This window comes from Mchenga conophoros, linkage group LG11, assembly GCF_057382185.1.
Source record: "Mchenga conophoros isolate Kocher_MC1m ecotype Shallow Benthic linkage group LG11, M_conophoros_male_GT1.1, whole genome shotgun sequence".
In the NCBI taxonomy this organism is placed as follows: domain Eukaryota; kingdom Metazoa; phylum Chordata; class Actinopteri; order Cichliformes; family Cichlidae; genus Mchenga; species Mchenga conophoros.
In genome coordinates this window covers 4,574,491-4,601,686 of record NC_140536.1, presented here as the reverse complement: position 1 = coordinate 4,601,686, position 27,196 = coordinate 4,574,491, and the positions used below count along the sequence as shown (strand labels likewise).

At 42.1% G+C, this 27,196-nt stretch overlaps 1 protein-coding gene across 3 annotated transcripts in view; it reads left to right on the top strand.

Moving 5' to 3' along the window:
• The first annotated feature begins 1,190 nt into the window (after positions 1–1,190).
• Positions 1,191–27,196, top strand: part of LOC146563464 (uncharacterized) — a 43,496-nt gene continuing 17,490 nt past the window's right edge. Inside the window, exons 1-4 of one of the 3 annotated variants that reach the window (XR_014894317.1) lie at positions 1,191–3,209; positions 21,099–21,189; positions 24,060–24,303; positions 26,552–26,697. The gene's annotated coding sequence lies outside the window, so the exon portion shown is untranslated. Of the gene's footprint in view, positions 3,210–4,469; positions 4,556–21,098; positions 21,190–24,059; positions 24,304–26,551; positions 26,698–27,196 lie in introns of all 3 variants that reach the window. The other 2 variants (XM_085290560.1, XM_085290559.1) reach the window with 2 other exon arrangements.

The window sequence follows — 27,196 nt, the reverse complement described above, 5'->3', positions numbered from 1 at the left end:
TAAGTGAAAATAAAATAAACAATAAAAGGTGAATCAAATGGACCATTACGGCAAGGCTGGGATGGTCAGTTTGGTAAAGTAAATCCGTTGGGCATCTTTCTTTGCCTTTAGATAACAATTCTGATGGCAAAAGAGCCAAACGGGACAGGCCAAAAGAAAAAAAAAAAAATCTCTGTTTTCTATGGAAAATTTTTGTTGAAGTTGTGGAAACGAAGGAAAAAGATTATCAATAAACAGATCCTTGATTGTATGTATCCCTTTGGAAGTCCATAGCTGGAATGTTGATCCTGAGAGCAATGTGTATGCTTGATTATGAATTAATGGTGTAAAGATTGAACATTGACGCCAATGAAAATGCTTTCTAATTTGAGACCAAATTTTTAGTGAGCCAGACACTACCGGATTTTTACATTTATGCTTACCCAGATCTGAGTTTGAATGAACCAAAGATTTAAGAGTATTGGAGAAAAAAGTCAAACTTTCCATCCGTTCCCAATCAGGTCTATGTTCCCCGCCCCAGAATGACATACAACGTATATTACAGGCCCAATAATAAAATTGAAAACAAGGCAACCCCATTCCTCCTGTAATCTTGGCTCTTTGGAGAAATATCTTTTTTATTCTGGGTGTCTTTTTGTTCCAGATAAACTGAGAAATTAACTGGTCTATTTTCTTAAAAAAAGTTTTTGTGATCAATATTGGGATACATTGAAATAAAAATAAAAATTTGGGTAAAGTGCTCATCCTAATGATATTTACTCGGCCAGCAAGGGAGATGGGCAGTTTAGACAGTTTTTCCAAATTCTGTTCAGTTAGATGGTATAAATTAATAAAATTATATTTAAAAAGGCCAGAGAATTCACAGGTTACAGTTATTCCAAGATATTTGAAGGTATTTGAGCTTGTAAAAGGAAACGAGATCAATGTGGCGCTATCTAATTTTTCTAAAGAACTAATTGGAAACAATATACTTTTTGTTAAATTGATTTTGTATCCAGAAATTTTCCCAAATTCAGTTAAAACTGTCATAATTTTTGGCAATGATTTAGTAGCGTCAGTGATATATAACAACAAATCATCTGCATAGAGAGACACCTTATGTTCTACACCAAATCTCCTTATTCCTTTATAATCTTTTGTAGAGCGTAATTGAATGGCAAGAGGTTCTATCACAAGTGCAACTAGAAAAAATTGCATTTCCTGCGAAAATGCTGTGTGGATGCCTTACGCTGAAGATTTCTGCTGAAAAAAGCAGAAAAAGTTGAAAAAACAAAAAACATTGCCCTGAGCGAGATTCGAACCTGGCCTTTCTGATCTATAGGCGGCGTCTCACCTTACTGGACCAAACTGATTCTTACAAAGAAGAGGTGGAGAGACTGACAATTCTGGTGAAATTAGCAGAAGCTGCTTAGTATTGTGCTAATAAGAGGTGAAAAGGCTAAACATTTAGCAGAAAAGAGGTGAATCAGAAGAAGTTCTGCTGAAAAGAGGTAAAGAAGCAAAAAGATGAGTTGAAAAGAGGTGTAGAAGTGCTTGCTGAAGATGGCTGTATGTGTAATGACACACTGGAGAGTGTCAAGAAAGCAGAGCGCATGCAAGCAGGGAACATGTGTAGCAACTGTCACAGGTAGGATTCGAAACTCTGCCCCCGGGTCTCACGGCAGCTGCCCTACCCTCTGAGCCAAATGAGTTCTGGTCTCAAGCAAATATATGATGAGAGAGAAAATGTGCACTGTGGAGCAGAAGCTCAAATTAGCAGAAAAGAGGTGAAGAGGAAGAACTTTGTTGTGAAATGAGGTAAAGAAACTGAAATTTGTGCTTAAAACAAGTGAAAAAGCTGAACTCTGAAATCCTGCTAAAACAGTAGTAGAGGCTGATATTTTTCAGCTACTCACTGAGCCAAACTGGTTCTCACGTAACTGAAAAAAGGTGGAAAAGCTTAAAATTCTAATGAAAACAGCAGAAGAGGCTAAGTGCACTGTGGAGCAGGAGCTCTAATTAGCAGAAAAGAGGTGAAGAGGAATAATTTCTGCTGAAAAGAGGTAAAGAAGCAAAAAGCCGAGTTGAAAAGAAGTGTAGAAGCAGAAGTGCTTGCTGAAGATGGCTGTATGTGTAATGACACACTGGAGAGTGTCAAGAAAGCAGAGCGCATGCAAGCAGTGAACATGTGTAGCAGCTGTCACAGGTAGGATTCGAACCTCTGCCACCGGGTCTCACGACAGATGCCCTACCCTCTGAGCCAAATGAGTTCTGGTCACAAGCAAAGATATGATGAGAGGGAAAATGTGCACTGTGGAGCAGCAGCTCAAATTAGCAGAAAAGAGGTGAAGAGGAAGAACTTTGTTGTGAAATGAGGTAAAGAAACTGAAATTTGTGCTTAAAACAAGTGAAAAAGCTGAACTCTGAAATCCTGCTAAAACAGCAGAAGAGGCTGATATTTTTCAGCTACTCATTGAGCCAAACTGGTTCTCACGTAACTGAAAAAAGGTGGAAAAGCTTAAAATTCTAATGAAAACAGCAGAAGAGGCTGAGTGCACTGTGGAACAGAAGCTCAAATTAGCAGAAAAGAGGTGAAAACAGCAGAAGAGGGTGAGATTTGTGCTGATAAGAGGTGAAACTGCGGAACCAATCAGAGGTACTGCTTCTGTCTGCTTCATCAGGCTGTGTACTTGTATGTATTTCTGCCATAGACTGTTAACCAGAATCTGAGGTCCATATTAGAAAAGCTGCTAAAATCATTAAACTTTGCAGAATTGTAATAAATTATCAATATGAATTACCGGTCTGTGATAGTGTATAAATTTGTAGTTAAAAAAAAAACATGTGGGCCAAGGTGGAATCGAACCCACGACCTCTGGTCTGAAGAGCGGTGTCATTACCAATCGCGCCACCTCTAAGGGGGCGGGCGCTTTGAAAAAAAGGGTGATGAGGAGTCAGAATTAGATCGCGGTGAGACGCGAAAAACGCCGTTTTTTGGAGTTACAAAACGTCGTGTAACTCAAAAACTAGGTGGGATAGAAGCATAATTCTTGCACTGGGTGAATCAGCGGACTTTGGTGTACTTTGACTGCGATTTACATAGCTCTTTGTATCTCCGTCGCGGAGATATGACGAGAGAAGAAACGGCTTCATTTTCGGAATTTGAAAAATGAGAGGAGGACAGATTTCCACCCCTCAAACAAGTCTAACTCATCTCAGAACGGTAATAGGTGAGAAAATAATTCTTGAATTGTGAGTGTCAGGAGTGTCTGAAGATATACAGGGACAAGCCTCATGTCTTAACTTTGCTTCGTTAAGGAGATATGACGATTTGAAAATGCCTTCAGTTTCAGTATTTCAGCTCTGAGTTTCACAACCTCCCCATAGACTTTGAATGGGGAGTTTTTAGACCATGTGTCACTTCGAGGCAAATTGTGAAAAAAACGTAACTCTCACAATAATTATAGTGACACTGTCTTAAAGCCAGCAAAAATACCTACGTTTTGATGTATAATTTGTGGAAGTTGAGTGGAAATTGAGCGAGTAGCAAGGAGTTGTTCAGACATGAAGAGAAAATTCAGAACGGACGAGTGTGCAGTGGGAGTTAATTGCATAGCAACCATAGCAACACATGTATTTTCTGAAAAATCACAAAGTTGTAACTGAAAACTTAAAGAGTCATTACATGAAAACGGTAACAGATATGAAAAAGCTGAATCACACAGGAATAGCCCAATCATCTGAGAACGTTTTAAAGTTTGAATGGAGTTTCTAGGTGAAAGTATGAGGAAGTAGTTAAGTTTCAAAGACAAGCAAGTTTTAGCAGAATTGTAGAAGTTTCCCATTCATTTCAATGGGACAAATTAAAGGAAAAAAGTGTAATATTTTAAAAAGTATAATAGTAATAAGTACCAAAAGATATAGCAGTCGAAAGCAGAAATAGCAGAACAGTTTAGAGTTTGAATGGTAAAAATCGGCTGAAAACTGAGGGAGTAGTTAAGCGGCAAAGAAACGGAGCAACTAGAATAATAAAGGATAAAGAATAAAGAGAAACAGGATCTCAATAGTGTGGATGCCTACGGCATCCACCCAAATAGCAATGGGGACAAAGGGCACCCTTGTCTTGTAGAGCGGTGGAGGAGGAAAGGACTAGAAGATATATTATTTGTATTAACCGAGGCCTTAGGTTTTGTGTAAAGCAGCTTAACAAAGGAGATATAATTAGGGCCTATGCCATACTTTGACAGGGTCGAGAAGAGGAAATCCCACTCAACCCTGTCAAAGGCCTTCTCTGCATCTAATGAGAGTAGTATTTCGGATTGATCAGAAGTATTATGTGTATATATAATATTGAATAGCCTTCTAATATTAAAAGATAACTGTCTATTTTTTACAAATCCCGTTTGGTCCTCCGACACAACTGTTGGGAGAACTATCTCTAACCGCATAGCCAGAATTTTTGCCAATATTTTGTTATCTACGTTCAATAGGCTTATTGGTCTGTACGAACCAGGTTCCAAAGGATCCTTACCAGGCTTGTGGATTAGAGAGATAGTGCTATCATACATGGTTGAAGGTAAGCATCCTTTAGTTAAAGCTTCATTATATACCTCCAAAAGAACGGGTGAAATTTGTTCACTAAAGGTCTTATAGAATTCAGCACTATACCCATCCGGACCGGGACTTTTTGAGCACTGCATACTTTGAATAGCCTGATTTATCTCCGTTAATGTTATTGGTTGTTCTAACAATCGTTTGTGTTCTATATTGATAGATGGAACTTGAATAGAATCGAAAAAACTTTCGATTATGTTTGGATCTTTTTTTAAGTCTGAAGAGTAAAGTGCTTTATAATATTCTCGGAATACATCATTAATTCTCTTTGGGTCAGTTGTTAATTGCCCTGCACTAGTTCTTATTTCTGTAATCAGTCTTGAAGCTGCAACTTCTTTAATTTGCCTTGCTAGTATACTACCTGTTTTTTCCCCGTGTTCATAGTACTTATGTCGAAGCTGTGTAAGTAATCTTATCGTGTCATTTGTAATTTAAGTTCTGTCTGCAATGAGATCTTCTTTTTATAAAGTTTAGATGAAGGAGAGATAGCATATTCCTTGTCATATAGACATTTTTTATACATAACTCATACGTATACAGGTGCTGGTCGTATAATTAGAATATCATCAAAAAATTTATTTATTTCACTAATTCCATTCAAAAAGTGAAAGTTGTATAATGTATACATTTATTCCACACAGACTGATACATTTCAAGTGTTTATTTTGATGATTGTAACTGACAACTAATGAAAACTCCACAGTCAGTAACTCAGAAAATGAGATTATTACTTAAGACCAATACAAAGAAAGGATTTTCAGAAATCTTGGCCAACTGAAAAGTATGAGCATGTACAGCACTCAATACTTAGTTGGGGCTCCTTTTGCCTGAATTACTGCAGCAATGCAGTGTGGCATGGATTCAATCAGTCTGTGGCACTGCTCAGGTGTTATGAGAGCCCAGGATACCCTGATAGTGGACTTCAGCTCTTCTGCATTGTTGGGTCTGGCATATCACATCTTCCTCTTCACAATACCCCATGGATTTTCTATGGGGTTAAGGTCAGGCGAGTTTGCTGGCCAATTAAGAACAGGGATACCATGGTCCTTAAACCAGGTACTGGTAGCTTTGGCACTGTGTGCAGGTGCCAAGTCCTGTTGGAAAATGAAATCTGCATCTCCATAAAGTTGGTCAGCAGCAGGAAGCATGAAGTGCTCTAATACGTCCTGGTATACAGCTGTGTTGACCTTGGACCTCAGAAAACAAAGCAGAGCAACACCAGCAGATGACATGGCACCCCAAACCATCACTGACTGTGGATACTTTACACTCTCTCTTTCTCCAGACTCTGGGACCCTAATTTCCAAAGGAAATGCAGAATTTACTTTCATCAGAAAACACAACTTTGGACCACTCAGCGACCACTCAGCAGCAGTCCAGTCCTTTTTGTCTTTAGCCCAGGCGAGAAGCTTCTGACGCTGTCTGTTGTTCAAGAATGCCTTGACACAAGGAATGTGACAGCTGAAACCTTTCATACGCCTTTGCATAGTGGTTCTTGAAGCACTAACTCCAGCTGCAGTCCACCCTTTGTGAATCGACCCCACATTTTTGAATGGGTTTTTTTCACAATCCTCTCCAGAGTGCAGTTATCCTTATTGCTTGTACACTTTTTTCTACCACATCTTTTCCTTCCCTTTGCCTCTCTATTAATATGCTTGGACACAGAGCTCTATGAACAGCCCGCCTCTTTTGCAATGAACTTTTGTGTCTTGCCCTCCTTGTGCAAGGTGTCAGTGGTCATCTTTTGGACAACTGTCAAGTCAGCAGTCTTCTCCGAGCCTACAGAACTAGACTGAGAGACCATTTAAAGGCCTTTGCAGGTGAGTTAATCAGTTGATTCAATATTGAACCTTTTCACAATATTCAAACTTTCTGAGACACTGAATTTGGGGTTTTCATTAGTTGCCAGTTATAATCATCAAAATTAAAAGAAAAACTATTGTATGCATTATACAACTTTCACTTTTTGAATGGAATTAGCGAAATAAATTAACTTTTTGATGATATTCTAATTATATGACCAGCACCTGTACAATTGACTGGCAATCTGTCCCATGATCAGATAAGGCATGTTTCCTCATTATTCCATGAAAAATTCAGCAAATAAAAGCTTAGTAGCTGATTAAAAAGGGTGATCTTGTATTTGGTAGCTGTTACATAGAACAGATATTTAATATCTTTGATATAAAATATCAAATGATATTAAATAATATGATCGTGGCTCAAGAGTTGGGAGTTCGCCTTGTAATCGGAAGATTGCCGGTTCGAGCCCCAGCTTGGACAGTCTTGGTCGTTGTGTCCTTGGGCAAGACACTTCACCCGTTGCCTACTGGAGGTGGTCAGAGGGCCCGTTGGCGCCAGTGTCCGGCAGCCTCGCCTCTGTCAGTGCGCCCCAGGGTGGCTGTGGCTACAATGTAGCTTGCCATCACCAGTGTGTGAATGTGTGTGTGAATGGGTGGATGACTGGATGTGTAAAGTGCTTTGGGGTCCTTAGGGCTATTAAAAATATGGTAAATGGACAAATACAGTCCATTTACCATATTTTTAATAGCCAAGTCCTGATCAGCCCAACAGGCCATGCTGTTCACTTATTAGACACAAAGCTGAAAACTGAAATAAATTTTATGAATTAAACTTTATAAATAATGACCTCAACAGCATTTTCTGTAGCAGTAGTAGTAGTAGTGGTGGTAGTAGTAGTAGTAGTGGCCATGTCCACACTAATACGTTTGAAAACGCATCTTCTCTCCGTTTTGGCCTTCCGTCCACACTGAGACGGCGTTTTCAGTCAAGGAAAACGGAGCGTTTTGAAAACTCTCTCCAAAGCGGATACATTTGAAAAGGCCGTTTTCGCGTCGCAGTGTGGACAGCGAACTCGGAGCCTTTTCGAAAACGATGACACATTTTAGTCATGTGATGCAGTCATGTGACCAATTAAACTAAGATAGCGGAGGGCATTATACAGCAGTTGTTTTGTTTGCTCTCAATTTCAACAGCCCTATTAAAGATTATTATCAGTTTTTACGTGCTCCAGATAACTTTTCTTCAAGTTCTTTAATTCTTACTTGCTTTTGCAACTTTGTACTTTTGTGTTACTCGCAGCAACAACTCCACCTCGTTGTTAGTCCATTTAAAAAACTCAATGCTTTTCCTCAACATTTTGTCGCAATGTTTCAAAGAGCCGGAAAGTAAATAAACGACAGACAGAAATGAGGCAGGCCAAATCGCCTTGCGTTTCACGCATGCGCAGTACTGGAACATAGGCGTTTTCAGACATTTCAATGTGGACGCACAACTCTGTGAAAACAACTGAAAACGATAGTATGAACGCAGCGTTTTCAAATTTATCCGGGCTAGTGTAGCCTTTGGGGATAAGTAGTACTGGTAAGACCTTGAACAACTGCAAAAGAGGGTTATTTTAATAGGCTATTGAAGGCTGAGGCCTCTAGGGAGTACTAGTTGGGCTGTAACTTTTAGTTTTGCAAATGAGAGTAAGAGGACAGCATATGCCAGCATGTGTCTGTGTTTTGCTGTAGTGTTTGTGCAAAGTTTTCCTCTGCTTGAATTTCCATTAGAAGTCCCGTCTAATCGGTTTGCAGCTGGCGTTGCTCATAACTGCAGAACATGGGGCTTATAAAGTGGAAGCTGCAAAAACAGATGTCCTCATGAATTAGTGAGGCACCCATAAAAAATTAACAGACGACCTAGGACATAAAGCCAGGGGGCTTATGCTCATTTAATTCTCCCTTCAACATGCAATATGCTGCCTCCAGTCATTGTTTTCACTCTGTCCACGTCCAGCTGCAGCAGGCCTGTTTTTAGATGTGATAAATTAATAATGACGGAAACATGTCTGTCAAATAAATAACAACATCGACTCTGGAATAACAGCCTCTATCAAGCTCACTGCTGAAAAGTGGTTTTGCTAGTACATATGGCATACACTGCAGTATCGCAATACATGATTTTGTAAGTTTGCCCACTAACAAACTAATGATCAGTCTATAATTTTACTGCTCGGTTTATTTGAACAGTGAGAAACAGATCAATAACCAAAAAATGCATTTCAAAAAAGGTTATCAATTATTCACATTTTCATGAATGAAATAAGCAAGATTTCTGGCTCCCAGGGGTATTTTGTACAGTTATCGAGCTGACATTGGGAGCCTCCTCAACTCGTTACCTGTTCTATGGACAGTTACCTGTTGTCCATAGAAGTAATCAATCTATCCAGATGCCAAACTCAAGATTTATAGACTCTATTAATCCCACACTGGGGAATGTCATTTGTTACAGCAGCAAAAGGATCTAAAAGAAAAAATAAATTCGAAGTATATTAGAAAAATAGATAAAGAACACAGTGGCTCTAACAATCTACCACTCAAGGAGCTGCTCAAGGCCTCCACAGTCTCACGGAGGGGCTGAGAGGTGTTGTTCATAATGGACATCCTTAAAATCCTCCTCTACCCACCCTCTTTATCAGTAAATTAAGCTGTTTCTATCCCGCTCCAGCAGACAACTGCATAAAAGATTGCAAAAGTCATCACCATGTCAAAAAAGGTCCTCTGTAATGTCCTGCACACCCCCAAAGACCTCAGCATGCCCAGCGGATGAAGATGACTTTGGCCCTTCTTCTACAGAGCATGAGTGTTTTCTGACCAGTCCAGTTTACTGTTAAGGTAAATAACCAGGAATTTGTACCTATCCATGACTTTGGACAGGTACAGTGTGATGGGTATTCATCACACTGTAACTGTACCCCTGTGTGATGGGTATTCACTTTCTCCAGACGTCAACCACCATCTCCCACTTCTTACTGTTGTTGACGTGCAGGTTGACTTCACACCAGAAGAGGAAGCCAGTGATGATTTTCCTATACTTTAAATCTTTCCCCTCAGATACTCAGATACACCAACAATGGCTGTATCATCAGAGAACTTCTGGAGGTGATAGTGAGGTTGAATCGGGAGTCTGATGTTTGTAAAGAGGAAGGTAAAGAAGAAGGGAGAGAGCCCCTGTTTACACCATCAGACTTCTGGCTTTCCAACACACTTTTAGTCTGGCTGCAGGAATTCTCTCTAATTCAGTGATGCTACTGGTTAAAAAGCTCTAGATTGAAGTCAACCTACCATGTCACCATTAGGGTGCTGAATGTACTCTGAGTTTGTGTTTTTCAACACAAAACTGAACAAAGCACTTATTAAAGGTTAAAGGTTTGACAAACTCTAAATGAACTTGATCCACACCAAATTTACGGAGTCTGCCGCTCCCATCCTTCACTTAAAGGATTAAAGCTATTCACAAGAATCAGGCTTTATTCATGGTTCTTTGTAACAAGGATTTGAACATTTTTTAATTTTAATTACTTTTAAGGGACACCAGAGGCGGAGCCAGACATTTGAAACACCCAGGGCTTAGCCCTAAAGGGTAGTATGCATGTGGGATTTTTTTTTTTTTTTTTTTTTTGGGGGGGGGGGGGGGGTAGTAGAAATGACTGAAAGATTAATGGTCTCTGTTTTGAGTTTTGTTCAAAAAAGAATGACTTCATATAGGGAAAAATATATATCACATATGCAGGACACCTTAAACTAGTTTTTTAATTAAGCAGCAAGGCAGAACAAAGTCAGGGCTGCATCAAGACACAGGGACTGAACCCCAATTCAACCAGACCCAGAACTGATCCGGAATTAAAACAGGACTACAACAGTTCAAAATCAGGACTACTGAGGACTTAACCAAGACAGAACCAGAATCAGAACTAGATGATAGTAGCACTAAAATCATCATAGACCTGCACTACACTTATTTTTTGATTCTACCAAAGTCCACTATTTAGATTGAGAAAAGTTTATATAATTATTTAGCCTTGTTGTGCAAACAAGCCTGCATAACTTAATAAATGTAGAATTTGAAAAATAGCAAACCTAAAAAGAAACACCTGGTACGAGATACATGAGGACCTATGATACGGTGATACTTTTGGTAAACAACCATTTGACTAACATGTGTGTCTCACCTGCTCTTGTTCCATCTCTGTTCTGTCCTCATTCTCCATCTCCCTCTCTGTTCCTCTCTCTCCCTCTTTGTGCTGACAATCATCAAATATACAGTTGAAACCAGATATTTACTCTTCAGATCAAAACACAAAAACTTTTTTCATTGTAACATCAAATCAGACTAAATGTTTATTTTTTTATATCGATAAATACACTCAACAAAAATATAAACGCAACACTTTTGTTTTTGCTCCCATTCCCCATGGGATGGACGTAGAGACCTAAAATTCATTCCAGATACACAATATAACCATCCCTCCCAAACAGTGGTCACAAATCAGTCCAAATGTGTGGTAGTGGGCACATCTGCTATATTGAGATGATCCATCCCACCTCACAGGTGTGCCACATCAGGATGCTGATCTGACATCATGAGTAGTGCACAGGTGTACCTCAGACTGCCCACAACAAAAGGCCACCCTGGAATGTGCAGTTTTTTGCGCTATTGGGGGTCTGGGGACCCAGAACCGGTCAGTATCTGGTGTGACCACCATTTGCCTCATGCAGTGCAACACATCGTCGCATGGAGTCTATCAGATTGTCAATTGTGGCCTGTGGAATGTTGGTCCACTCCACTTCAATGGCTGTGCGAGGTTGTTGGATATTCGTGGGAACTGGTACACGCTGTCGTATACGCCGGTCAAGCACATCCCGAACATGCTCAATGGGTGACATGTCCGGTGAGTATGCTGGCCATGCAAGAACTGGGACATTCTCAGCTGCCATCTGCCCTGAACAATGTGAACCATGATTCATCCGTGAAGCGCACACCTCTCCAACGTGCCAGACGCCATCGAATGTGAGCATTTGCCCACACAAGTCTGTTACGGCGACGAACTGGAGTCAGGTCAAGACCCCGATGAGGACGACGGGCATGCAGTTGAGCGTCCCTGAGACGGTTTCTGACAGTTTGTGCAGAAATTGTTTGGTTGTGCAAACCAATTGTTCCAGCAGCTGTCTGGGTGGCTGGTCTCAGACGATCTTGGAGGTGAACCTGCTGGATGTGGAGGTCCTGGGCTGGTGTGGTTACACGAGGTCTGCGGTTGTGAGGCCGGTTGGATGCGCTGCCATATTCTCTGAAACGCCTGTGGAGACGGCTTATGGTTGAGAAATGAACATTCAATGCACGGGCGACAGATCTGGTTGACATTCCTGCTGTCAGCATGCCAATTGCACGCTCCCTCATTGCTTGTGGCATCTGTGGCATTTTGCTGTGAGACAAAACTGCACATTCCAGGGTGGCCTTTTGTTGTGGGCAGTCTGAGGTACACCTGTGCACTACTCATGTTGTCAGATCAGCATCCTGATGTGGCACACCTGTGAGGTGGGATGGATTATCTCAATATAGCAGATGTGCCCACTACCACACATTTGGACTGATTTGTGACCACTGTTTGGGAGGGATGGTTATATTGTGTATCTGGAATGAATTTTAGGTCTCTACGTCCATCCCATGGGGAATGGGAGCAGTAACAAAGGTGTTGCGTTTATATTTTTGTTGAGTGTATAAAAAACATATTTGTTAACTTTAAGAGTAAAGAGAGAAACTATCTGTATTTCTTAATTGTAAATGTCACCAAATTGTATTCAAACTTGAGCCACACTTATGGAGCTCCACGATTCTTTTTCTGGTGTTTTGGTTGACATCTCTTGATTTTCCCATGTCACAGAAACAGGCTCTGTGTTTTTGCCTTATATGCATCCACAGCTGTGCCACCAATTTACTCACATGGACTCTACTAACCTATCAGAAGCGTCTTCAGCTCAGGATGGAATCCTCTGGAGTTTTCTTATTAATTAACAATAAACTTAGTGTATATGTACTCCTAAATTTGATGAATGTGATAAAAAAAAAATAGACAGCTCTGTCTCTCTTTATTCTGACATTTAACTAATTCAAAAGATATTTCAATATTTATTTATCCAAAACAAAACAAGTTTACTCTAAATTGAAGTTGTACAGTAAAAAAAAGTTCTTGTGTTTTCCATAGAGTGTATGTAAATATCTGGTTTCAACTGTGAATATACTGCTGTGTGTTGAAATTCCTCTTGTTTTGCATAGAAGTATACTGAACAACATACAAAGCATAATATATAAAATACTACCAGATTTTTTTCTTTGAAAGAAGCCCCTTATGTCCGTTCTTGTATATCAGTGCATTACTGAAACCGATTTGTTTAGCCGTGGAGGGAAACAACAGAAAATATGAAATAAACACACATGTAAGCTAAGACCCTCTAAAGAAACAGCATTGTTGTTGTTCGGCTTTTCATTTCGCCATTTGTTGATTCACTTGAAGAGAAGTAATGTAATATGGGTCAAGTGATCACTTTGATATCAATCTTTCGTGATACACCATCATATTTACATTATTTGTACAGTACGAATGATTTGCTTTGGTACCTGGTCGAACTTCAGTTCTCCTCTGTCTGCCTGGCTCCGTTTCTCCAACAGCACACTCGCAGGCTGCAGCTGCCCCGCCCGCTTAGTGCCTGAGCTCGGATCATACCAATAGGGGGGATTTACGCACAGTCGTAAATTCCCACAGTGTGCACTATGTGCTTCGAATATTGTGGGTAGTTTTTTGCTTTATACAGTTGTCAGCCAGACATCTAACTATGAAAAGATTATACTCCAAAAGACCGCGGGCTTCTGAAAAAACAACCCGGGCTTAAGCCCAGTAAGCCACCCCCCCACTCTGCCACTGAGGGACACTTTGGCTTGGTCTTTGATTCTCCAATGTGATAATTTACCAGTATAATAATTGGTTTAAGTGCTGAATTTGGTGCTGATTCTTTTATTGGATTAAGTTTTGCTTCGATACTACTTCCTTTTCTTTTTTTGCTATTCGTTAAAAACAAACAAATGAAAATTGAAATGGAGTCTTTTGCCCCTGAAAAAAGAATTTCAAAGTTTTCAAATAAAGCCTTTTTTCACACTCTTGTTACATTTCAGCGATTTATTGTAGTAATATAAGTAAGTAATTACTTACTTAAGCGAAACAAGAATAAACAATAACCTTTTACTTAATCTCCTAAATGCAGTTGGCTTTTATCATCTATCTAGGTTAGTGTAATTAGATGCACTTTTTGATTATAACACAACAAACAACTTGCTTTCAATAAACAATGTATTCAAAAGTCTGAAACAACACAGCAGAATATACAAAGCATATACTTTTTTAGTTTTTCTGTGGTTGTTGTGTGTCCTTGGCAAATGCCCATTCAGAGGGTTAACATCTGTGCTGGCATTTTCATATAAAAGCAGGTATTGTAATAAACCAAAGAAGCCCGAATACCTTGTGTGAATGGGTTTATGAGTGAAAGAAAACAATGTTGTAGTTTAATTAGGGACAAAGACAGACTTATGTTAGCAAGTGACTCCCTGCTGTGGAAACTGCTGAATACATTTTAGTTAGAATGTATTTACAATGTTATTTACAAATGACTCTATTACTGTGGGGGCGCTATTCTTTCTTTTTGTGTGTGCTTTCTTTTTGCCTTATCTCTGTTTGTTTATGATGTTGTAGCCAACCTTTACATAGAGGAAGTGGAAAGAAAGGCTCTTGGCTCTTTTAAAGAGAGATTACCCAGCCGCTGGTACAGATATGTAGACGACACCTGGGTCAAAATCAAAAGACAAGAAGTGGAATCCTTCACTGCACACAGAGTCCCAGAGAGCAGCCATTTGGCTTTCTACCTTTAAAACCCGCCTTCCAGCCAAATGGCTGGTAGGCGTTTAGCTAGGCTTTAGCTTCAGCCAAGTGGAAGCTAAATTGGCTAGTTATTCATATGTAAATTAGGTCGTTACCTGAGAAGTGGGGGAGTGGGGGTGTGTGAATGATTGCTGATTTCTAACTGCCAACTGCCTCTTTGTTTGTGTGTGGGGGTGGGGAGTCTTGGACAAGACTCAGCAGTCCATCTGCATCTTAAGGATAAAGGACACTCTTTCGAGGATGCCAATGTTCACATTTTTGACAGAGAGGACAGATGGTTTGAAAGAGGAGTGAAAGAAGCCATCTATGTCCACTGTGAGCGACCATCTTTGAACAGAGGCGGTGGTTTACGACACCAACTCTCTGCCATCTATAATCCAGTTTTGAGATCCCTTCCCAGACGCCTTAACGCCCACTCACATCCGGGGTCATCTGATCTCAGGAATTCGCATGATAAGGTGGGGCCAGGTTTCACAATGAACTCACCCGAAACTCTGGCTGATTGGGACCCACACCCAATTTCACACCTTGGCTCAGGTGATTAGAGGATCATCAGGGGGTCCTTTTGTCCCTCTGTGGGGGGTTACTCCCACTAGGTTTATATCTGGGACTCTCCACCATTTGACCTTAGAACTGAAGACGCTTCTCGGATGAGAGGTGAAACGTCTTCAAGTAACTTAAAGAAGTCCAGATGCTTTTCTTTGCAAGCTCCTTTGATCCAGGAAAATAAATCTCCAAAAGTCACCAACTTGGAGTGGTTAGTTTCCAGAGCCACAAGGAAACTTGTGTTTCAGTTTGCCATCTTAGGGAGAAATCAACACACATGGGTGTATTTCCTTTGTTGCTGAGATTTATTGATAAAAACAGTCCAAAAAAAAACCAACCATTTGTACACATATTTACAAATACTAATAAAAAGTGAGTGAGTACATTTCAACATTTTCAGTAATCATTCACAATAATGGCACTGCCATGGTATCTGTAGTCTGCATTTACCACATGTGTATCTGTAGTAGTGAACACATCGCATTTCCCGGCGACACTTGTTGACTGTCCCGAGGATGGTGGTTTTCCGTCTAAGACGTTTTTGCGCAAGTGAAGGCGATGTGAAGAAATTGTCCGTGGTAACATTTCTGCCCTTGTCTAGGAATGGTTCCATCAGCCTCATCACTACATTTTCAGACAGTCTCTCCCCACTGGGACGATTGGGGTCCTTGCCAAGATATGGGAAGACATTGCAAATGTACTTGGATTTTAGGTCGCAAGCACTGAACACAAGAACAAGAACTGTGGTACTTTGAGGTGCTGACTGGGCTGCAAACCACTTCAATGCATGCATGCATACTGAAGGTCACTCTGTGATGAAGCCATGCATACTGAATTATGTCATAGTAATTTTAATCAATCTGTAAGCAGGACTAATGATCGTCCTATTTTAAAGATCTGCCTAAATTTTCACATCAAAGTGGATTAAGTTAGTGCACATACAGTCACAATTTAGAAATAAAAAATACACTGTAGACATTTTGTCAGTAGATTATTTCAGGAAAATTAATTATTTCTCCACACTGAGCATTTTGGAAACTTCTAATTAATGTTGCCAGAAAAATTTGAAAGTTAAATATCCACCTTGGAACCAACAGCAGAATAAAATAAATCCTTCACTGCTCACACTAACGCCATGGATAAAAACATCAAGTTCACCAGGGAAGACGCAAATGACAACTGTTTGCCTTTCCTGGACTGCACTGCGCACATTGAAGAGAATGGAAACCTCAACATTGAGGTTTACCGGAAGCCCACACACACGGACCAGTACCTCCTCTCTGACTCCCATCACACTCTGGAACATAAACTTGGGGTAATCAGGACCCTACACCACCGGGCAGAACATGTTACCTCTAAGCTTGAAGAGAAAAAGAAGGAACACACACACATGTAAAGGAAGCACTTAAAACATGTTGTTATCCTAATTGGGCTTTTATAAAGTCAGCAAAGAGGCACAGAAAAGAAGATCAGACACCAGCGAGGGAGGATAAGAAGGACAGACGCAACAACATTGTCATCTCCTATGTAGCCGGTGTATCAGAGAAACTCAGGAGAGTTTTCTCCAAGCACAACATCCCAGTGTACTTCAGACCCAGCAACACACACAGACAGAAACTGGTTCACCTGAAAGACAAAACTCCTAAACACAAACTTAACAGCGTGGTGTATGCTGTACAGCGCAGCGAGGAATGTCCAGACCTCTACATCGGAGAGACCAAACAGCCACTTCACAAGCGCATGGGACAACATAGAAGAGCCACCTCCACAGGACAAGACTCAGCAGTTCATCTGCATCTAAAGGTCAAAGGTCACTCTTCCGAGGATGACACATTTTGGACAGAGAGAACAGATGGTTTGAAAGAGGAGAGAAAGAAGCCATTTACAACCACTGTCAACAACCATCTTTGAACAGAGGCGGTGGTTTACGACACCAACTCTCTGCCATCTATAATCCAGTTTCGAGATCCCTTACCAGACGCCTTAACGCCCACTCACATCCGGGGTCATCTGACCTCAGGAAATCACATGATAGGGTGGGGCCAGGTTTCACAATGAGCTCACCCAAAACCCTGGCTGATTGTGACCCACACCTGCTTTCACACCGTGGCTCATGTGATAAGGTAGAGGATCATCAGGGGGTCCTTTGTCCCTCTTTGAGGGGAAACTCCCAGTGGGTTTAAATCTGGGACTCTCCACCATTTGACCCTTAGAACTGAAGATGCTTCTTGGATGAGAGGTGAAACGTGTTCCAGCAACTCAAAGAAGTCCAGACGCTTTTCCTTCCAAGCTCCTTAGATTATGATTAGCATTTCAGTTTAGGAAAATAGTTTAGTAGATTTACCACCAAAACAAGTGAGAACAAATCAAAGAAAAAGCTGAACAGAAACAGAAACCTTAGGTTCCTCTGAGGTCCTTGTAATGATAAAAGAAAAAATGTACTAAAAGAGCTCCTGCGTCACTCCGGCCACTGTAGTGTATTTAACCAGGATGATCTGACTCATATCCAGTCCAAGGCCTCCCATCCCAAATTGGTGTGATTGCGCCTGAGGGTGGTGATCAAGGATGAAGATGGACTTGCACCATAAACCAAATGAAAAAATGTAATTAGCTAAACAGTTGGAAGGGACCAGTCTTTTTTATCGTGAATGAAGATAAGGATATGGCGAGTGTGCACGCACGACAGTCTGAGAAAATCAAGATTATTTGTTAATCATTAGTTAAGCTGAAGGTGCTGGTGCCTTCATTTCCACCACTGCTTATTGCTGCACAAAGAGGGCTGCAGACTGTATATTTAAATTAAGACCATTATCATCTCCAATGCGTAACATACCACTGATTTGTCATGCACTATAACACAGTGTCTTCCAAAGTGATTCAGCATCTGAAAGTGAACAGATTTAACATACATAATACTTGATCCACTGTCAGCATCGGAGGGGAATAAGCGTTGAAGGCGTTTGGAGGGGGAGGGGGGATGAGTGTACATCTGCATGTGTATATATGTCTGTGTGTGTGTGTGTGTGTGTGCGTGTGTGTATGTGTCCAGAGTTCAGCTGAGACAGTGTCCTTCGCCCTGCCAGGCTAAGTAAACAGTCTTCGAGCCAACCCAGGTGGCCTTGCATAGAATGGGAAGAACAGTCTAAACACAGTCATTATCAGGGTGTTGTTGTTCAGCTCCAGCCTGGAGACCGCAGCTGGCGCCGAAGGGGTATCCGCATGAAGTGATTGTGGTTTTTACTTTAGTGCAAACAACTCATATCAATTTCAAAGCTGTTCTAACAGTCCGACACTGGTCTCTCAAACTCCCATTGGAGAGCCGTGATGTTATCAACCTTACGCTCCGTGATGTTGTCATTCTTGTGCTCCAAGAGCCGATTCTGAGAACTCACGACCGCAGTGAGCTTCTCCAAGATGTGATGCAATTTGCGCTCAGAGGTGTTATTCCGAGCGAGCCCGTCCAAGACTCCCTAAATAAGTAAATTCCTGAGAGTCCGGTTCATTTGTCTTTGGCTGTGTTCCTGTCTGTTTGTCGATGGCTTAACCTCCCAGGGGTGTTTGTTGCCTGTTTTACATTTATTTGCCCACGCCCTAAGAGTTTATTGTCTTTAAGTGCACAGTTTGTCTGCAGTTTGAAGCTGCATCTCCCCTGGTTTTTGAATGTTTTTGACTATACTAGCAATAGCTTTAAAATTTACACAACAAAATCAGTCATCACCAGCCAGGAGGCTATTGAGACATTTGTGCAAATAAGAAAGGGAGGAAATAATAGGCCATATATAATAGCTACACTCAACAAAAATATAAACGCAACACCTTTGTTACTGCTCCCATTCCCCATGGGATGGACGTAGAGACCTAAAATTCATTCCAGATACACAATATAACCATCCCTCCCAAACAGTGGTCACAAATCAGTCCAAATGTGTGGTAGTGGGCACATCTGCTATATTGAGATAATCCATCCCACCTCACAGGTGTGCCACATCAGGATGCTGATCTGACAACATGAGTAGTGCACAGGTGTACCTCAGACTGCCCACAACAAAAGGCCACCCTGGAATGTGCAGTTTTGTCTCACAGCAAAATGCCACAGATGCCACAAGCAATGAGGGAGCGTGCAATTGGCATGCTGACAGCAGGAATGTCAACCAGATCTGTCGCCCGTGCATTGAATGTTCATTTCTCAACCATAAGCCGTCTCCACAGGCGTTTCAGAGAATATGGCAGCGCATCCAACCGGCCTCACAACCGCAGACCTCGTGTAACCACACCAGCCCAGGACCTCCACATCCAGCAGGTTCACCTCCAAGATCGTCTGAGACCAGCCACCCAGACAGCTGCTGGAACAATTGGTTTGCACAACCAAACAATTTCTGCACAAACTGTCAGAAACCGTCTCAGGGACGCTCAACTGCATGCCCGTCGTCCTCATCGGGGTCTTGACCTGACTCCAGTTCGTCGCCGTAACAGACTTGTGTGGGCAAATGCTCACATTCGATGGCGTCTGGCACGTTGGAGAGGTGTGCGCTTCACGGATGAATCATGGTTCACATTGTTCAGGGCAGATGGCAGCTGAGAATGTCCCAGTTCTTGCATGGCCAGCATACTCACCGGACATGTCACCCATTGAGCATGTTCGGGATGTTCTTGACCGGCGTATACGACAGCGTGTACCAGTTCCCACGAATATCCAACAACCTCGCACAGCCATTGAAGTGGAGTGGACCAACATTCCACAGGCCACAATTGACAATCTGATAGACTCCATGCGACGATGTGTTGCACTGCATGAGGCAAATGGTGGTCACACCAGATACTGACCGGTTCTGGATCCCCAGACCCCCAATAGCGCAAAAAACTGCACATTCCAGGGTGGCCTTTTGTTGTGGGCAGTCTGAGGTACACCTGTGCACTACTCATGATGTCAGATCAGCATCCTGATGTGGCACACCTGTGAGGTGGGATGGATTATCTCAATATAGCAGATGTGCCCACTACCACACCACACATTTGGACTGATTTGTGACCACTGTTTGGGAGGGATGGTTATATTGTGTATCTGGAATGAATTTTAGGTCTCTACGTCCATCCCATGGGGAATGGGAGCAGTAACAAAGGTGTTGCGTTTATATTTTTGTTGAGTGTAAATAATAAGTTGACATTTGAAAAATCTAAATAGTAAGGAAGAGAAAAGGTGTAATCGAAATTTATGAATATCACTGGGAAAGCGAACTGAGTTAATCCTGAGACCTTACTGAAAAGCAGTCAGTTGGATCAAAGGATCTGTACATGTAAGCCTTAAGCATTTATAAGCAACTGAGCTCATAGAAAAAAGAAAACTTGCTAAATATCAGACTCACCTCCCAGTGGACTAATTCACTATAGACACAAACTGAGCCACTAATAAGTGTGGCTAGAAGCTAGAGATCGCTGAGTATGCAAATATAAATATGACTGGAGGTTAGATAACAATGATCATGTTTTAAAGTAGTTTTGATAGGTAAAGCTATAAACTGGAAGGAAAATAAAAGGCTGGTGGTGATAACAGAAGCTTATAAAATAAACAGATTGGGTGTGTTTGTGAATAAAATATGCCAAGGTTATGAAATAACAATATAATTCTGAAATGATAAGTTACACACAATAAATTAAACATATATAAACTAGACAAGTAACTATTTAAACTGAAAATAACATAACGTAATATCTGCATTGAAGAAGGAAGTAGCAGTGAAAGTGAAAGAATCGGACACTATAGAACACTATAGTGAGGAGGGAGCATTAAAAACATATAAAAGCTCGCACGAAGGCCGTAGGATACACAACAGATCAGCTTGAAACTTTGGCAAATAATTATTTAAGAGAAGTACAAGAAGACATAGATGCAGTCTAGCCCTCCTACCATCCTTGGGGTCAATTTGACCCCATTCAATGTCTATCATTCAAAAAATGATAAAACTGAAGTTTTGTTTTGGGTTTTTTTTTTTGGCTTTATATTTCATCACATTTCCTAATTTAATGTGGAAAAGTGATTAAGCATAAAATTTTACAGAAGACTTTTTTTCAATGAGCTGTACACATTTTCCATACATCGGTGTTCCTCTGGGGTCATATTGACCCCAAGTTGTTTTAGCTATGTAAAGCATATCTGTCTGTCTGTGTGACCTAAAATCTTTACCTGCAGGTGCAGAGATGGTCCTTTGAAGTTAATACAAGAAAAAAGAGTGGGGAAAACATTCCAATGAGAAAGTCTTGATGCATGCTCAATTATCCAGGTAAGTAAATCCCATAAGGTTGAATCTGTTCATCTGGAAATTGTGTTTTCAGTGGGAGAAACGTTTCATCACTCATCCAAGTGACTTATTCAGTCTCAGCAGACTGCAGGTTCCTGCAACTTTATAAACAGTACATTTGCACAATGACTGAAACTAGCTCACTGAAGTGGGCTTCGGTGGGCTTCAGGGAGGGGTGGACAACCTGGAGAAGGTTAAAGAGCAAAGGGTCTAGGTTGGCAAAAATCAACAGGATTCATTCTCAAGGGCACTGATGTGCACCCAAAATTAAAAAAACAAACAAAAAAAAAAACATGGATGACAGATTCTGAAGATTCACAAAATCTAAAATTGAAACTTTGACATGATGTTGGTGCTAAAGAAAAGGCCGTGTTGTGGCGACCCACTAGAGGGCTCCACTTACACCCAAGCTAGGAGGAAGGGTTCTGCTGTGTTTGGGCGCAATATGCTCAGTTCATGTTTGGAGGCGAATAAAGTTGAAGTGAAAAACTAGAGCTGTGTCCGAATTCAGGGAAAGGATGCTTAAAATGCCATATTTGGATGCAATGACGTCACAGTGACGCGGCGAAAGGTGTCCGAATTCAAAGAGCACTCAATGTGGCGACAAATGCGTCCTACCTCTCCGTGAATTTGAGGGTTAGTTGTGTCTGAATTCAGGAGAAGGATGCGCCAATGCCATATTTGGAGGCAATGACGTCACAGCGACGCAACGAAGGCCGTCCAAATTCAAAGAGTACTCAAAATGTGGCGACAAATGCGTCCTACTTTGGCCCAAATTTTAAGGATGGGTCATGTCACTACTCGATCCGTACCGGAAACCTGATCGTAGACATTGAGGGCTAGCAGGAGGGGCTATGCGCTTACCTGCTGCTCTCTGGCAGGTAGCTCCATGCCCTCCTGGGTTTTAAATGCACCTTAGAACACACATGCATCAACACTACATATGAGCGGGCGGAGGGAAGGTTGGAGTCTTCACACACACCGTTCTCTGCGGCCTGCTGGAGCGGAGGGGCTAGGAGGAGGAGTTGGCCGTCCGACTGGGGTTTGGAATGTGGGGCCTCCCTGCTGCTGTGGAGTCGGGGCGGTCTGCTTCTCCCCACCCCAGGGAAAAGGGTAACACCACCTGGGTCTGGGTGCAGTTTCCCCCTCCAGGGGCAAGGGTACCTAGACCCGGGGCTTAGAGTACGCTTGGGGAGTGTGATTGTGTGTACAGTGTCTCTCTATGTCTGTCTCCATGTTGGGTGAGTGTTGAGTAATTGCATATGAGAGCATGAGGGTGGGAATGGATGTTTGTATCTGTGTGTGCCTGTTTGTCTGTGTTCATATGTCAGGTTGGGTATCAGACGCCACCTCTCTGTGGACATCCCAGGTCCTCCAAGGTATGGAGGCCTATCTCCCCCACCACTTCCCCTACCAGTGGCAGACGCCCTCAGACATCGGTGCGTTGGTGGTTCTTTGTGTCTGGGGATGGGCGTCCAAGTACACATCGGCTCACTCCTTGGTGGCTGCTTATCGGGGCCTGGAGCCTGGGGCTCGCTCGGGCCACTTCGGGGGTGGGGCGCCCTCGGCCTCTCAACCTGGGGCTTGGTCACTCTGGCACAGCTGGCTTCCGGTGGAGCTCACGGGCACGTCACTGCAACTCCCCCTGGCTTCTGCTCCGCGGCTGCTGAGTGAGCCCTCATCTGGGACTCTCCTCAGCTCTTTCCGGGACAGTGGCGCGGCTGCCCCTCTGTTGGTCTTCCTTGGTCTCTTGTGTTCTGAGGGCCTCTGGATGTCTGGAGTTTTGATCTCCTCCATACCTGCTTCATGCCTTGGTGGGCAGGGCTGTGGCTCCCCCACACCCTCTAGCACAGGGGTGCTCACACTTTTTCCGCATGTGAGCTACTTATAAAATGACCAAGTCAAAATGATCTACCCACTACAAAAATCCAAAACATATACTTATTTATAAATATATTGAGGATTCTTTATATCTACAATGTATATACATGCATAACCGCAATATCCAATATTTCACAACACAATTAACTATGTAAATTTTTTGTCATTACCTGAGTTTACTCTGATGACTTGCACTGAATTGAATCAGCCAGGGATGCATAGTCCGGACAGTAGCTGCTGACGGCCAGGTTTAAGAGAAAAAACCGAGAGCTAAAAATTGGAGTTAACTCGCTGACTAGCTTGTCAGTTTTACTACACTTCGCGCCGCTGTTTGCGCATGCGCAGCGACCTAAGCGTCAGAAAAAATCTGCTGTCATCTGACTGGCTTCCCTGTATCAATCAAGTGACGGGATGGATGATAGGCTGGCATCTATTTTTTTAATGCCATGCGATCTACCAATACTACCTTTGCGATCGACTGGTCATTACATGAAGGAACCTTTTAAATACAAGCACGTTCATGCTCACAGGTGTACACACGGGTGCTCACACACACAAACTACACCCTTTTTGGCTCCTACCTCAAAGCACACTGTGCCCTGTCGATCTTACATGCTGCACAATAATGTTTAATATTTAGTATTTACAGTTATATTCCCATATATCATCGTGATGTTGTTTATTCTATTGCTCTCGTTTTCTTCTGCTTGTTTTCTTTTTTCAATCTCAACAGGTGAAATTAAAAAAGTATCTACTGTTGTCTATTATTAGCTAGTTTATTGTGATGGTGTTGTTTTTATTATGTTGCTCTTTGTTGTTTGTTTTCTCTTCTGGTTTTTTATCCACCTGATCCAGGTGTTTTGTTTGTTTTTCTTTTTTTTCTTCCCCCCTTTCTCGTCATCTCTTCTCCCCTCTATTTTTCTTTCTCTCCCTCTCTTTCCTTCATTCTTTCTCCCTGTCCTATCCCCCAGTCATGTCTGTCCCGTCTTTAAAAAACGAAAATAAAATAAATACATAATTATAATAAAGGTCAATCAAATGGACCAATATGGCAAGGCCATGATGATCCACTTGGTAAAGTAAATCCACTTGCCATCTTTCTTGGCCTTCAGACAACAATTCTGATGGCTAAAGATCCAAACGGGACAGGCAAAAAAAAAAGAAAAAAAAAAAAAAAAAAAAGGAAACCTGATCGGTACCACGCATGTGCAAAAGGTGTCTACTTCTGGTCGAATCATTTTATGATAGTTACGGGTCTCAGTATCTGTTAAGATGTTAAGAATAATAAGCATCTCTTAAATTGTTTGCAGTAACGAAGCATTTCAATATAATGTAGACAAAAACGAAAAATAAAAAGATAGTTACTGATCAGGACTCCCGATAATTACTGCGCATGTGCAAAGTCGGACTGTACAAATCGGGTCTACCCGATCCGTAGCGTGCATATGCAGATGTTTTCTTCTTCTGTTTCGTTTAATGGCAGTTTACTCCCCAGGCTACGAGGATACCACCACCTGCTGACTGAGCGAATGAATCATATTGTAAAATGAACTACCGTCCTTACAAATAAGTGTTAAATTTGATTTAGTGATAGTCGAGTGTGTTTATGCTTGTCTGTGTGGAGAGGATTGTTGGAATAGTGATGATGATGTCCGCTATCACTGTCAGTTGTCAGTAAACACTTCAGAATCAGAATCAGAATCAGAATCAGAATGGGGTTTATTGCCAAATGTTGAGCAGGTTTACAACATTAGGAAATTGCTGCGGTGCTTCAGTGCAAACATGCTGTCATAGATAGCACTTAAATAGACATGGAAAAAAATAAAAGTAGGGATAAGAATTAAAAGTGCTACGTGGAAAGATATGTGCATGAGATATACATGAGATATATACATGAGAATAAAAATTAAGAGTGCTACGTTGAAAGATATATACATGAGTGCAGGTGGTGATCAGTGCCAAACATAGAATGATGCAGTGACACAGCGTAGGGTCATGTGTTAGTGGCGGGTACAGTCATATGGTTATTGTTCATGTGTCCAACAGCAGAGGGGAAGAAACTGTTCTTATGGCGAGAGGTTCTGGTGCGAATGGACCGGAGCCTCCTGCCTGAGGGGAGCAGGTCAAACAGACTGTGTCCAGGGTGAGAAGGGTCAGCTGAGATCCGAGCTGCACGCCGCAATGTCCTGGAGGTGTACAGGTCCTGCAAAGATGGGAGTCTGCAGCCAATCACCTTCTCAGCAGAGCGCACAACACGCTGCAGTCTCTGTTTGTCCCTGATAGTGGCTCCAGCGTACCACACGGTGATGGAGGAGGTGAGGATGGACTCGATGATTGCAGTGTAGAATTGCATCATCGTCCGTGTTGGCAGGTTGAATTTCTTCAGCTGCCTCAGGAAGTACATCCTCTGCTGGGCTTTCTTGATGACGGAGGTGATGGTGGGCTCCCACTTCAGGTCCTGGGTGATGGTGGTACTCAGGAAGCGGAATGAGTCCACAGAGGTGATGGGGGTGTCAGTCAGGATGATGGGGGGGAGTGGGGCTGTGTGCTTCCTGAAGTCCACAATAATCTCCACTGTCTTCTGGGCATTCAGCACCAGGTTGTTGTGGCTGCACCAGGACACCAGACGTTCAACCTCCCTCCTGTAGGCAGACTCGTCCCCGTCCGAGATGAGTCCAATAACGGTGGTGTCATCTGCAAACTTGATTAGCTTGACAGACTGGTGGGTGGAGGTGCAGCAGTTGGTGTACAGGGAGAAGAGCAGAAGAGAAAGAACACAGCCCTGAGGGGAGCCGGTGCTGATGGTCCGGGAGTCCGAGACATTCTTTCCCAGCCTCACATGCTGCTTCCTGTCCGTCAGGAAGTCAGTGATCCACCGGCAGATGGGATCAGGCACATTCATCTGGGAAAGCTTGTCTCGGAGATGGTCTGGAAGGATGGTGTTGAAGGCAGAGCTGAAGTCCACAAACAGGATCCTGGCGTAGGTTCCTGGGGAGTCCAGATGCTGCAGGATGAAGTGTAGGGCCATGTTGATGGCGTCGTCTACAGACCTGTTGGCTCTATATGCAAACTGCAGGGGGTCCAGGAGGGGGGCCGTGAGGGTCCTGAGATGGGAGAGAACTAGGCGCTCAAAAGACTTCATGACCACACTTAATCTGGCTGATGAATGTTCACGTGACATATTACTAAGTCAGTATTATTAAGTCTGTAATTAGGCGCCATTCTTCTTATTTTACGGCGCTGTTGTTCAATCGGGGGACGCTCTCTGTTGAGGAGAAAAGCTTGAATTTGTTTGTAAATGGATTATCCATTCTTTAAATGTCCCGGGCAGTCAAAAAGCAGGCAGAGCTGTTTAGAAATACTAGGAGCTAACTGGGCGCTAACCGTGTCACTCAAATACATTAGCTGTTGCAGTGTTGGCAAAGAGAGGAAGTGACGTAAGATTTGCGCATGTGTGGTACAGATCGGGTTTCCGGTATGGATCGGGTAACGACAGGTCCGATGTATCCTTCGTGTCCTACTATATCCCAGGATTCATTGCGGGTCATAAAGGAGATTTGTTCCTAATAACGATGGTGGTCAAAGCGGGAGAGGAAAACACTTTTAAATGTAAGTATATGAAAATCTGGTTGTACAAATGTTAAATTGTTATAGCGGTTGTGTTGTTAAGCTTTGGGCATCTCCATAGACATGTTTTTTTTGTATTTAAATAACCGTAAGCCAGCTTGTATGGTTTTTCATGTATTCCCGCTTACATACAGCTAATTTTGATTTGCTTGAATTAGTGATATGTTGTGGGGAACAAAGACCAAACGGCTTAATTTAACGATCACCTCTTCACTGGGGTGAAGAATTGGGCTGCTACGACATGGATGTACAAGAATAAATCAATTTACACATCATATTCATATAAGTACGGTTCTATTAACCCCCATGCTGTACAGCGGTGGTCCCCAACCTTTTTTGTAAATATAATAATAAACATGAATGTACTGTGTAATTGTGTAACTTAATTAGCAGCGTCCTCCTGAAAATGCGCCAACATTGAAAGTAACATCCCCCTCTGCCACTTAATGCTCTCTGGTCGCTATGGTAATGTGTAAATATT